The following is a 12,540-nucleotide window of genomic DNA, read 5'->3' as shown; positions in this document are numbered from 1 at the left end:
TAATGATATTTCCCACCCAACCCTCCTTCCCTTTGTGACTATAGACAATGATGCCTTTTATGTGAATCCCAGCACTGGGAAAAGATGCCTTCTTTCTGAAGAGTCATGAGTTAATTTTGTGGGAAGGCTGAGGATTTTTTTTAAAAAGATTTATTTATTTATTTGAAAGGTAGAGTTACAGAGAAGCAGAAGCAGAGGCAGAGAGCGAGGTCTTCCATCTGTTGGTTCACTCCCCAAATGGCCGCAATAGCCAGGGCCCATCTGAAGCCAGGAGCCAGAAGCTTCTTCCAGGTCTCCTACACGGGTTCAGGGGCCCAAGCACTTGGGCCATCTTCCACTGCTTCCCAAGGCCATAGCAGAGAGCTGGATCAGAAGTGGAGCAGCCAGGACTCGAACCTGTGCCTGTATGGGATGTCTGCACTGTAGGCAGGGCCTTTGCCCGCTACACCACAGTGCCGTCCGCAGTCTGAGGGTTATGTTGCATTCAGATGAAATCCAAAGGCTATAAGAATAAGGTTGGTCATTCCTTTGAATGAGTTTATGGACCTGTAAAGGAGACATTGCTTTACAAAAGAAACATCCAGATTTCTCCATCTGTCTTTGTCTGCATATCACAGAGCAATAGTGTCTCCTCCGATTGTCCCTTCCTTCTTTCCTTTCACCCCATGCCTGTGCCCTTCAGCATCACTTTCTGTCTTCTCTCTTTGTCCAATGATTTGACCCATGCTGTTTCTATTCTAAAGATCACTCAAAATACAATCTTCTTCTTTCCCTCTAAATACTTTCATTACAAAAATCATTCTCTGCTTTCTTTCCCCACTACAGCTGAAATTTTAGTTGAATAATGTTGCCTTCATTTTACCTCCAAATCTCATCTTCAACATCCCCTATAAATAGGGTAAAAATATAATTTATCGTACAAATTGGGACATTTCTGACAGTGGAAGAGGAATTATTAATAATTAAATTGGTGTGACAAAGAGACTAGGACTGTCTCAGCAAGCCAGATGGACAGCCTACTTCTGAGATCTCCCAGCCTCTGTCTGAACAACCAAAAAGTGTACCTTTTAGAACAAACCTCAAAGCTATCTTGCGCAATAGATATAGTCCCATATCAAATGAAGAGCTAAATGGGAGAGTGGAAGGACGGAGGGATGAGGGGAGAGAAAGTGGAGAGAGGAAGAGAGAATATGAATGACGAAGGTTACTCAGATAGTAAGCAGAGGTTTATTCTGCAAGTATTACATACTTGTCACTACACCACATACCCCTCAAATAATAGTCTTCCATTGTCACAATGTGTCTTTTCACGATAATTCTTTGTGCGTCCAAATGATAAATTTGACATAACTTATCAGGAGAAACGGTCCCCAACCCTCTTTGTAAGATTCCAGTTCTCTGGTGTAATTATTTGAGTTAATTCTACTTCAAAAATGGCTGCTGATTTTTATATATTTGGGGTACATATTGTGAGGCTTCATTAATTTTAAAAATGTTCCTAGATGGCACAGGTGATCTTATTATATGTGCCAGAAATCAGATGCTGGTGGTTGAAATGTAACCTAATAACTTAAAAGCCTAACCAGGGCTTTGGCAATGCAAGCGTGGTTTTCTCTTAACCATCCTTTCAAAAGCCACCACTGTGTTCATCCTCATGATGATTGACATCACTATTATATTTTATTATCATCACCATCATCTTCATTCCGTGCTTTCTTTTGTAATGAAATAAATGCATATTCTGATATAAATGGGATTACTCTAGGGTAAAGCGTTGTTTTCCATTTCATTTTGGGGGAGGGTACATTTGCCAATTTTCCATTTTTTTTGTTTAAAATATGTTTACTTTTCCTTTTTTAGTGGTTTAGTTTTACACTGGTAGATTTGCTGGATGTTCTGCAAGACTGAGAAACAGATGTATCTGCAACTCTCATTTAAGCCTTAGTAGAACTCTTCATTTAAAAACTTCTGTAATGTTTATCTATGAGCTATATGAAGAACATAATAGGTTTCATTTAATTGCTGCTGTTAATGGCCTAATAAAGGATTTAAAAAGAGAGAAGTTCTTAATATGATGAATGAGAGGACGACTAGGTTCTAGTTTGGACTTCAGCACTAACATTATGATGTAACTCCTCCCCAGGAAATTCTATTCTTATTTGAGAAAAATGAAATAATGTTATGGCAATAGTGCTTTTCAAATCATTTTCCAAAATGCTTTAGGAGTTTCATGAAAGTGTCCATCTAGACAGGAGAGATTCCTGAAGAAGACTGGGTTTATACTCTTATTCGCTAGGAATTGTCTCTATTATACGAGTGTACTTCAACAAATTTATGAAAAATGGAATTCAACAATGTTTATTTGGAGCTAGAATGGCTCTTCAGAGTTATCCTGAGTTATGGCTGAGGGCTAGTCTTTTGTACTCCTGCACAGATAAGTCACTAGATGCACACTGCCAGAGGAAAGGAACTTCCTGCACAGCTAAGGACAGTTCCTTCAGAAAGATGGCAAGTCAGGCTGCCAGTCAGTAGCACTTTCAGCATCTGGGAAGCAAGTCATTGAGTTCTAAAAGGATTTGGGCAGCACAGCAAAGTGTCCTGCTGCAAGCTCACTCTATCTGTGTCCTAACATCTTTCTATAATGAAAACATGACCTCCAAGGATTACATCAGACATATGCAGTGTGAGGATTTGGCTGGAGTTCATGACTGCTTACATGGAAAGCTCTAAGGGCAAATCCGTTGCAGCCTTCTCTCTCTGGCCTCTGGTGGGTGCTGGCAAACCTTGGCATGCCTTTTCTTGGAGGTGCATTGCTCCAATCTGTACCTCCACCTTCATTTAGCCTTCCTTTCTGTGTGTCTCTATGTCCTCTCTTCTTCTACCTCTTTTTTTTTTTTTTTTTTTTTTTTTTTTTTGGACAGGCAGAGTGGACAGTGAGAGAGAGAGAGAGAGAGAGAGAGAGAGACAGACAGAGAGAAAGGTCTTCCTTTCCATTGGTTCACCCTCCAGTGGCCGCTGCGGCCGGTGCACTGCAGCCGGCGCACCGCACTGATCCGAAGCCAGGAGCCAGGTGTTTCTCCTGGTCTCCCATGCGGGTGCAGGGCCCAAGGACTTGGGCCATCCTCTACTGCACTCCCGGGACACAACAGAGAGCTGGCCTGAAAGAGAGGCAACCAGGACAGAATCCGGCGCCCCAACCAGAACTAGAACCTGGTGTGCCAGCGCCGAAGGCAGAGGATTAGCCTATTGAGCTGCGGCGCTGGCCTCTTTTTCTACCTCTTACAATATTATTGATTATTGGACTTAGAGCTCATCCTAATAACCTAATTTTAAGTTGATTATAACTGCACAGATCCTTAGTATAAGGTCACATACTGATGTATTGGGTGTTTAAACTTCAGTGTATTTTTCTAAAGGGATATAATTCAACGAAAAACACATGGAACTGACATTTTCCAGAAATTCCTCTATAATATGAATTCCCACCATCACTGTCAGTGCCAGTCTTGTGTGCTCCAGTGCAGATGGTTATAATTGCCCCTTAGATGCCTTTCATGCCCCAGTCTCTTCTTCCTCCAATTACTCTGGCATGTATTTTTACAAAATGCTCTAGTGTCTACTCAATTAAGCTCAAACTTCATTAGAAGGAAGCACTTTCACAGCCACATTTGAACCATTGTCTTTAGTTCATTTATACCACATTCTTTTGTCCTGTAACTCCCAAGCTGGGTTCCCTCAAATAATTTTTTTTTAAAACAGGTTTCCTGAGGACTAATTTATAAAAAATAATTGCATGTATAAATATAGATGATTTGATATGTTTGAACAAGTTCAGGCACCCTTGTATCACCACCACAGTCAAGGTGCTGTGCATATCCAACATGTTTCAAAATGTTTTTCTGTCTCTTCATTTTTGAATAATTTTTGGCATTTTCCCCTTTAGTGATAAGAACACTTAACATAAGATTTACTTTCTTAGCAAATTCTGAAGTGTATTATGCCATTTTATTAACTATAGGTGCAATGTTGTACAGTAGATTTCTAGAATTCATTTATCTAGAATTGAAACTTTGTGCTTAATTAAAACTATTCCTCATTTATTTGAAATATCCTACAGGTACAGATCATTTCAACTTGCAAATTTTTGCTGTTATTTCATAAGCTGTATATTTATAAATATATACCCTTAATTTATTTTTACATTTAAATTGAACTCACCCTTCAAAGCCCACTCCAAGTACCATTTTCGTTAAAGGCATTCCACAATTGTTTCCAGCTAATGACATGCTTTCTCTTTGTGGCTCCTTCTGTATAAGTTTATACTGTTGGATTTCCACTTTCCACACTCATTTTTTGTCTTATCTGTCAATTTTTAACTTAAAATTTGTTATTTTTTTTAAAAGATTTACTTTATTTATCTGAAAGACAGAGTTATAGAGAGAGGTAGAGACAGAAAGAGAAGTCTTCCATCCGCTGGTTCATACCTCAAATGGCTGCAATGGCCAGAGTTACACTGATCCAAAGCCAGGAGCCAGGAGCTTCTTCCAGGTCTCCCATGTGGGTGCAAGGGCCCAAGAATTTGGGTCATCTTCTACTGCTATCCCAGGCCATAGCAGACAGCTGGATTGGAAGAGGAACAGCCGAGACTAGAATTGGAGCCCATATGAGATGCCAGCGCTTCAGGCCAGGCCTTTAACCAGCTGCACCACAGTGCTGGCCCCTTAACTTAAATTTTACAAGATTGAAGAATTTTTATCTTTTTGTCATACTTACTTCCAATATAGATATTTTACATACAACACACACACACAGACTAAACAGGGATATTGATATATAAAAGCTGTGAGATACATGACAATTATAAAGTGAGGAAAGAAGAGTATATTGTCATGTACATGGTATAATTCACTGAAGCAATATTTACAACTATGTACCAAATAATATATGACAATTCTGTCTCCACCACACTATTATAAAAATAAAGATGATGATACATTTTTCCCTATTTACCTCGCAAACTCAAGCATTTAATTTTTGTTGAATTTACTTATTGTTTATAAACATCACCAACAACTAAGATTACAATGTGTTTTTGCCACAAGAAAAAAATTCTTTCCTTAAATTTATTTTGTAAATCTGGATGATCTAAACACAGATTTAGGATGCTTACTATAATGCGTATTTTCTGCCAAATAGATAATCCTGCTCCACCCCCTCTTTCCTAGAAGCAATGTAGATTTTGAATCATCACCTCTCTAAAGAATGGGAGTTGTTTGGGGTTGGTAGAAAGAAAGAATTAAAGAATTTTGTTGGAGCAATCCAGGTTTATTCTATATCATGTATTCAAATTAGTTTTTACAAAAAGAACTGTATTATGCCCACCCAATAAAATTGATTAATAGCTAAACATTAGGAAACTATTAAGATGGTTTTGGCAAAGTAGAGTACTCATGGGGTGTGTTAATAAGATGTTTTTGGTGGAGGTGGAATAGTGTGGAACTGTTGCAATTGCAAACTCACTTATGGTAAGTTGAAAGGATAAGATCATTTAATGGAAAAGCCTTATCTAATTAATATAATGTAAACAAATTATTTAAAAGCTATATTTATAAATATAGAATAATCAAGGAAAAGGAAATAAAACTATGCAGATAGCCTTATCTCAGTACAAAAAAGTGATGTTATTATATAAATGTTTTCATGTCAGCATGTCAATGAATCTATCCATACTTTCATTTTCCTTCATTTAATAGTTTAACTGAGAGCTCTTATTTTGGACATTTCAATTTCTATTGTGCTCTTTAAAAATACATATTGTGATGTAAGCTTCAATCATGTGTGTCTGAACACTAGAACTGTCCCTTTATTTCATTCCCCCACCTCATACAAAACAGTCATTAGAATGAAAACTGATTTGCTAATATACTTACTTGACATAAGAATATCATCCTATTTCACAAATTATTTTATGAAAAAAGTTCCCAAGCAACTATTTTATGAAAGACTTCTTGTTCAATTTATTGGTTAGAGTACATTGAAGAATATATGTACTCTTTCCATCTTTACAAAACATTCTTTTGAAAGTAAAGACTTGTCCAGTCCCAAAGGGACAAATACCATATGTACTCCCTGATCGGTGACAACTGACTGAACACCAAAAAGGAAACCTGTTGAAGTGAAATCGACACTATGAGAAACGGTGACTTGATCAGCATAGCCCTGACTGTTAATTAACAACTTAATACATTATCCCTCTTAGTAGTTTTTTTGTCTGTTCTACTTAATATGACTGGTTTAATTCTGTAATTAATACACAGTTATTCTTAAGTGTTGAAATTTAACTGAAATGTGATCCCTGTTAAATATAAGAGTGGGAATAAGAGAGGGAAGAGATATACAATTTGGGACATGCTCAAGCTGACTTGCCCCAAATGGTAGAGTTAGAAACATACCAGGGGACTCCAATTCAATCCCATCAAGGTGGCATGTACCAATGCCATCACACTAGTCCAACGTGATCAATTTCAGTTCACAATTGATCATAATGAAAGGACTAAGAGTCAAGGGGATCACATAAACAAGTCTAGTGCCTGCTAATACTAACCGATAGAATAAATAAAGGGGAGAGCGATCCAACATGGGAAGTGAGATACACAGCAGACTCATAGAATGGCAGATGTCCTAAACAGCACTCTGGCCTCAGAATCAGCCCTAAAGGCATTCGGATCTGGCTGAAAAGCCCATGAGAGTATTTAAGGCATGGAAAGCCAAGACACTCTGGAAAAAAAAAAAAATACCTAAATGAAAGATCTCTGTGAGTGAGATCCCAGTGGAAAGAACAGGTCTTCAAAGAAGGAGGTACCTTTCTCTGAAGGGAGGCGAGAACTTCCACTTTGACTATGACCTTGTCTAAATAAGGTAAGAGTCGGAGAACTCAAAAGGCTTCCATAGCCTTGGAAACTCATGACTGGAGCATAGGGAGATCACTGATGCCATAAACAGGAGTGTCAATTTATAAAGTCAACAACAGGAGTCACTGTGCACTTACTCCTCATGTAGGATCTCTGTCCTTAATGTGCTGTACATTGAGATTTAATGCTATAACGAGTACTCAAACAGTATTTTCACTTTGTGTTTCTATGTGGGTGCAAACTGTTGAAATCTTTACTTAATGTATACTAAACTGATCTTCTGTATATATAGAAAATTGAAAATGAATCTTGATATGAATGGAAGGGGAGAGAGAGTGCGAAATGGGAGGGTTACGGGTGGGAGGGAAGTCATCGTGGGGGGGGGAAGCCAATATAGTCCATAAACTGTACTTTGGAAATCTATATTCATTAAATAAAAGTTAAAAAAATCCTAAACAAGTAAAAAAAAAGAAAGTAAAGACTTGTAAAAACCATATAACTCTGAAATATTTCATTTTATCTCTGTGGATGTATCCAGCGGCTAAGAATATATATATATATATATATATATATATGCTTCAGAAAAAAATAAAATATAAAAATAAAAAAAAGTCACTTATAGAGTTGCTGAATGCAAACTCTGGCTGGCATTAATTCTTTCCAAAGGGAGAAAGATGAAAGGTTCCTTCCCTTTCTCTAAGAATAAAGTTAAATGAAGCATTTACAAATTTGCAGAAACTCATTTTATTTACCCCAGAATTTCCTCATGTAACCTATCATCTGAGTATCACTGTAAAATATCCTGGCAGCTGAATAATCATAGCAATAACATTTGCAGTCTTGTATTTCACACACCAGAATCACTTGATTATGTATCTCTAAGGGGGTGTTAGTTAGATTTCAGAAGCAAGATGCCAAACTTTATAGCTAATACACACACATACATGAGACCAGAAATGCCATGCAAAGGTAAGATCTTAACAGGTATTTTGCAAATGAGAGCATTATTCAGTTCAAGGAATTAACATTAGTATTGGTTTACTGTGTGTCAGTTGTGGTGCTAAACATTTGTAAGTACTTTATCTCTTTGTTTTCTGGTAGTTTCCCCTATAAATTAGGGTTCGTTTTGAATATATAGGTGAGGAACAAATATAAAGGTAAGTTAATAGCAATATATTCTGATGATCAACACAATGCAAAGGGGGCTTTTAACATGCATCATTTTACATTTTTTAAAGGTTTATTTATTTATTTGAAAGTCAGAGTTACACAGAGAGAGGAGAGGTAGAGAGAGAGAGATCTTCCTTCTGCTGGTTCACTCCCCAGATGGCTGCAATGGCCAAAGCTGTGCCAATTAGAAGCCAGGAGCCAGGCGCTTCTTCCAGGTCTCCCACGTGGGTGCAGGGTCCCAAGGACTTGGGCCATCTTCCACTGCTTTCCCAGGCCACAACACAGAGCTGGATCAGAAGAGTAGCAGCTGGGACTAGAACTGGCGCCCATATGGGATGCCGGTGCTTCAGGCCAGGGCCTTAACCCACTGTGCCACAGCGCCGTCCCTGCATCATTTTACATTTTAAACCCTACCCTCGTTCTTTAAATTTGGGGATGGAAATTCATAGGGAATATTTAAGTAGAGATTGGAAGACAGCATATTTTGAATTTTAATGAGAATAAAGCATTTTCCAGCTTTCCAGCCATTATCATGATTTTTGTTCTCCTCTTCTACACTGTGGCCCTTGAAGCAAAAGGATGGTGTCTGATCCTTTATCCGAATGCTTAACATAGTGTTTCATGTGAAGGAGGCACCCAGTAATCATATAATTAACACCTTGAGCAAGTCAGCATTTGGGGATAATAAGATTGGCTTATCTGGACAGTGTCCCAAAGAAAAATAAACTGTATATAAAGGTATGACTTCATTTTATGAGAGTTCAACTACATTTCCAACTCCACCTCAATTGTCTGAAAAAACTTCAGAAGCAAACCACAGCATGAAATATGATTTAAAAAAATGAGTTCTAAAATTTTGAACCCAGAAAGCAGAAAAGGAAATCTTAAATCCAATATGGTGTGCAAGGGGTAAATACAAAGGACAAATAGTATTAGAATGCCATGGAGAAAGGGGAAAAGAGGAAATGGTGAACATGTGTCATAACAGATCACCCACATCCAACAAGATAAAGATAAAATTGGAGAAGGGCCAAGTAAGACTTGCAAACAGCTCTAAGATTGCAAAAACCAGCTGGAGAATCCCAAGGTTCTGTGACCAGAGTGGACTCAAACTTCAGAAACACTCAAGAAATCTACCCTTGTTGTGTTACCCAACCCCTGTCCCCAACATCAACAAAAAGCCCCAGTTAGAAAATGTTGGCTTGTAAAACGGTGATCCAAGTGTATTACAAAGCCAAAAACATTTGGTGAGCAATGGGTGTGGGAAGCTACTTTGACAAGCAGTGTTGAGCTGGGCCCCACAGGAGTGCGACTGGAAACGGTAGTTTTTATTGGCAAACTTGAGTTTTAAGCCCCTTGTGTCTTGAATGCTGGGATTGGGGGTGGAGAAATTTCCCAATGTGATAGAGTAATGTAAAAGAAGCTATATACTTTGGCAAGCCTAAAATATTTTGTTTTCCCCTTGAGACCAACAAGTTTCTGTACACACATACACTCTTCACACACTTAAGCTATTTACACATCTTTCTGGACTATTTTGGTCCCTTCTCTCTCTTCTTCTGGCGTTAAGTCCATAAAAGAATATTTAAGTATGTGATTCTTTGGAATTTGGATTGTGTGGTCAGTGGAAACCACTGTTTTAAATTCCCTGGAAACATGGGTCATGGATACTATATTTAAATAAATTTTAGAGTCATCAGGTGGCTGGATTTTTCCACCAATATTTTCAACTTGTGTTGAGTAATTCAGATACACACCTCTTTCCTCTTAACTTTCTGCAAGCAAATGCAACACAACCCACATCACTGATATACACACTGTCCATAATGATGTCTCATTTTTTTTTTTGAGAAAAAATTCCATTTAGGTTAAAAAAAAAAGTACAAGAACGGGAGCAGAGCCAGATGTAGTCACTGTATCTTAGCATGGACAGTGTAGGTTGAAATGTAGTTCTTAAATTATCACTGGGGTGTTAGTGAGGGCTGGAGTGGGGGCCACGTGGCTGGACTGAATCTGAAGAATACATCCAAGGCAACAAGCAGGATGTGACCATCCCTGATGCTGAACTTTTAAGATTTCCCTTGACAGCTGAAGATGTGGCTTTCTTTCCCTTTCAAAGCATCAGCAGAAGATACTTTGGATGTAAAGGGGGAATCACTACATGAGGACTAAGATGTTTTTCCTTCCCTTGCCAGGGTTTAGCTAACCAAAAATTGCAGCTGCATGTGCTCCTCACTTAGTCTCATGGGACAAGTCATTGGTGAGTCAAACCCCAGGTTGCTCCCTGTCACCACAAAAAAAGTAAGCACTCTGGTCTCCAATTCAGGAGTTTTAAAGGTCTGTTTGTGGTTGGATTGTTGAATCATCATCACCTTGGTTCTCATTTGCTCACCTTCCTGTGACCAACTCTATAACCTTTAGTAAAAACTCCACAGAACCAAGCTTTTACCTCTCAAATAATGGCTGTAAAGTGTTTTTGAAATGCTCTTTTTAATTTATTCCCATATATAAAATAAATAAAGCATGCTACCCATGAATGTTTTCATAGATTTAAAAAGTACATGTGCTTATTCAATAAATACATCTGCAGAAAGAAAATAAGGTAAGAAGGTAAGACTTCTTTTACTTAAATTTCAAGTATAATTCAAAAAGTAAACAAATAAATTATTTTTATAAGATTCTACACAAATGCAAACTTCATCCAATGTTAAGTATGGCTTATTGAAAAAAGCTATGTTCCTTAGTTTCCTTTGCTGTTTCTTGCTAGTTACGTACCATGATATAGATTAATTACAACTTGTGAAACACAAGTGATTCACAAATCCATAAAATGGAGTTAGGCCCATCCTTAGATTTCTTGGCTATTTTAACATATAAACATTATATTGTGCTTCTTTTTAAAAGAAGTTTAATCGAGGTATCATTTTTGTACAAAAAGCTGTAGATATAATGTATACAGTTTCATGTGTTTGTAGATAAGCACACATCCCTGAAATAATCATTATTGTAAATGTTGTGAACTTACCCATTATATCCAAAAGTTTCCTCCTGCTCACTCTTTTATTCTTTTGTGGTTAGAGTAGTTCATATAAAATCTTCTAGCTTGGAAACTTTTTAAGTTTACAATTCAGTATTGCTAATCATAGGTCCTATGTTATATAGCAGCTCTCCAAAATTTATTTTGCATTATATAATGTAAGTTTTAACCAATATCTTTCCATTTCACCACCCCCATAAGCCTCTTGCAATCATTATTCTATGTACTGCTATCATGAATTTGGCTATTTTAGATTTCACAAATAAGTGAGACCATATAATATTTGTCTTTCTGTGTCTGGCTTATTTAACTTAATATAATATTCTATAGGCCTTACCACATTGTCTCAAATGGTAGGATTTCCTTCTTTTGTAACCTGAATAATATTCCACTATATTTACATACCATGTTTACTTTATTCAATAATTGTCAGTAGATATTTAGGTTTTCTTCCCTTGTCTTGGCTATAATTCTGCAGTATACACATGCATGCAGATATCTTTTTGATATACAAATTTCAATTCCTTTTGATATATACCTGGAATAGGGATTGCTTAATCAAATGATAATTCTTATCTTATTTATTTATTTTGAAGAATATATATGTGGTTTTCCACAGTGCTGCAACCAATTCACATTTCCACCGAAGTGTTCAAAGTTTCTCTTTTCACCATATCCTCACTAACATTTGCTGTTGTTTGATCTTTCGATAGTGGTCATTCCAAAGGGTGTGAGGTGATAGCTCCTTGTAGTGCTAATTTCCATTTCCCTAATGATTAGGAATGTTGGGCACTTTTTCATATATATGTTGGTTATTTATATGTCTTCTTTTGAGAAATGTCTGTTCAAGTTCTTTGCCCATTTAAAGAAATTGAATTACTTGTGTTTTCCTTTTGAGTTGGAGGAATTAGATATATATTTGGATATGAATCCCCTATTTGTATATATGATCTGTGAGTATGTATTTCCATTCCCCAACGTTGCCTTTTGATTTTGTTAGTTGTATCCTTTGCTGGGAAGAAGCATTTTATTTTGATGCCATTCCATTTGCTTATTTTACATTTTTTTGCTTGAGCATTAGGCATCACAACTAAGAAATCATTGCTGAGTTCAATATCTATTCAATATCTAGAACCATTTTCTATATATTTTCTTTAAGAGTTTTACCTTTTATGTTTCATAGTTGGGTCTTAAATCATTTTTGAGTGGGTTTTTGCTTATTTTGTGTGGTAAAGGACTGATTTCATTGTTTCGCTTTCTAGCTGTGCAGTTTTCCCAACACCATTTGTTAAGGAGACTTTTACCTCCCATCATGTATTCTTGGCACCTTGTTGAAAATCAGTTTGCTTTATATTCATGGCTCTATTTCTAAGCCTTTTATTCTGTCCTGTAGAATTATTTTTTTAGCCTAGATCCTTCTGT

This window comes from Oryctolagus cuniculus, chromosome 1, assembly GCF_964237555.1.
Source record: "Oryctolagus cuniculus chromosome 1, mOryCun1.1, whole genome shotgun sequence".
Taxonomy (NCBI): domain Eukaryota; kingdom Metazoa; phylum Chordata; class Mammalia; order Lagomorpha; family Leporidae; genus Oryctolagus; species Oryctolagus cuniculus.
This window is presented reverse-complemented; position numbering follows the sequence as displayed.